This window comes from Microtus ochrogaster, chromosome X (assembly GCF_000317375.1).
Source record: "Microtus ochrogaster isolate Prairie Vole_2 chromosome X, MicOch1.0, whole genome shotgun sequence".
Taxonomy (NCBI): domain Eukaryota; kingdom Metazoa; phylum Chordata; class Mammalia; order Rodentia; family Cricetidae; genus Microtus; species Microtus ochrogaster.
In genome coordinates, this window is record NC_022026.1 from 970,593 (window position 1) to 973,024 (window position 2,432).

The following is a 2,432-nucleotide window of genomic DNA, read 5'->3' on the forward strand; positions in this document are numbered from 1 at the left end:
TCCCGAGTGCTGGGATTAAAGGCGTGCGCCACCACCGCCCGGCCCAGTTCTTGCTTATAATAAACGAGGGTGGCCTCGAACTTACAGAGATTCACCTGCATTTGCTTCCTGAGTGCTGCAGTTATAGGTGTTTGCCACTATACCTGGCCTTACATGTCTTATGACTAGCAACAGTTTTAAATTTTGATGAAGCTCATTATTTTTATTTTTTCTCATACTCATCTTTGAATTTTCCCCCAAATCTAAGTCTGTGAACATTTTACCTTTATATTTTCTTGTACGAACATCATAGTTTTATCTCTTAAATTTGGGAGTTTGATATACTTTCAGTTAGTATTTCTCTGTTTTATGAGGTAAAGGTTCAACTTATTTCTTTTGCATGTCTCCCCGGCATTTATTAAAAAGAACATGATTCTCCATGAAATAGATTTGGCAGTCTGGCTGAAAATCAGCTGGTTGAAGGCACGTAGCTTTAGCTTTGGGCTCCTGACTATGACAATTGTCATTGCTTTTCAGTACAACTTGAAATAAGCATGAATTATATACTTTACTTTTCTTTATTGAAGTTTTCTTCGTTTCCTATTTAGGGAACCTTGTAATTTCATGTGAATTTTAGAATAATTTTGTCAGTTTCTACAAAGAAGTCAGCTGGGATTCTGTCAGGGTTATGTTGAATATGCGTATCAGCGTGCAAAAATCTTAAAAGCCCTAGGATTTCCAAACCATGAACAAGAGATATTTTTCCAGTTATTTAGATTTTTAGGTTATTTCAACAATGCTTACTGTTTTAGAGTAAAAATTTACATTTCTTTTAAAATTATTGCATAAGTATTTTGTCCTTTCTGATGTCATTGCAGATGCAAAGTTTTTAGGCTTTTTAATTCACTTGTATAAAAATCAGGCTAGTTTTGCATATAAATATTTTATTTTGCAAACAGTGATTTTTTTATTAGTTCTAATGGGTTTTTAGTAAATTCTTCAGTGTTTTCTATATTAAAGATTATTCTCTTTTTAACTTTTGTATGTCTTTTAAATTACATTATATTTAAATTTTGATGAAGTCCAAATTATTTATTTAATTTGGTCTCTCTTCATATCATATTAAAGAAACCTTTGAAAATGAAAATGGTTGTACTGTTTCCAGCCTGGGTGATTTTGTTTGTTTATTTTTTTCTTGCATGATTATATGGCTAGAGTTGCAGTGCTGAACAGATGTGCATCAAGTAAGCATCCTTGTCTCTTCTAAATTGGAGAAGTCTTTTCTTGGAAGAGATGATGTTACCTATGCATTCAAAGCTCTTTTTCAGCTGGTTTTCACCCATTTTCCTATTGACATCCTCTGTATGCTTGTTGCCCAACTCCACCCAAGGCTTGCTTACAAAACCTCAGTGGACTAGCCTGATTTTCCCCTTCTTACCACATGCCCCGTTTAATTTTGTTTCTGTTGATCATAAAGTTAAGCAAATGCCCATTTTTTTTTCCACAGAAAACTTAGCTTATACACTTCCTTAGGGTAAAACTCTATTTCCTAGATTATTGTACCACTATCTCTCCAGCGAACACAGTGGACAAACATATCTGGACACATATACTCAAAAACTGCCCACAGGGCAGGGAACCCTGACTGCTCTTTGGACTGAAGAGGGAAGGGGAGGGAGGAGATACTCTCGGAAGTAGAACGCAACCTCCAGGATGCCATGCAACTGTGCCGAAACGTCCTCCTGGACCCTCACCTGGCAGCCAACGTTTGGTTTTAGGACCTCTCCTTCCCTCGCTCGGCTGTAGGCTGTGAGTTCGGCTTGGTGCGAACCCTCCCTTCCTCAGCCACGGCCTGTGACTTGCGGCCTGTGCCTTGTGCGTGGAGCCAGCAGTTTAATATAAATTACCACACACTGGCTTTTCTTGCTGCAGTTCTTTATATTTTTCTTTTAGATACCTCAGATTGACTTCAAGTCCCCACATATTGTTTGCCTCCCCACGTGGATTTAAACTCCACCGGCCCCTGTAGTTTCTGCCCGCGTGGTTTGCTCATTTCTGAGTCGTTTTCAAATCTCCCTTGCAAGCACAGCTCTTAAGCGGCTCGAACCAGAGCACATGGTTGCCGAAAGCTGCAACCCCTCGGGGTGACTCTGTCATGTGGAGGCATACATGGCTTCCGGGTTACTCTTGGAAGTTACCCCTGGACTCTGGGTTTCTGGTTCCGTCTTTGGAATTGATTTAATTACATTTACTTTGTTGAGCAACTTACATTTTCCAGTTTTTAACAAATACTAGGCGGACTCTGAAACAGGACCCTGTTTTCGTTGCGACTTGGCAACAGCGCCACCTGCTGGATAATAGGTAATATGGCAGTTTTCGTTTCCAACGAGAATTTTACTCTTCTGGTTACCAATACAATGGGATATATCATGCAAGGTTTATATGACTATGGG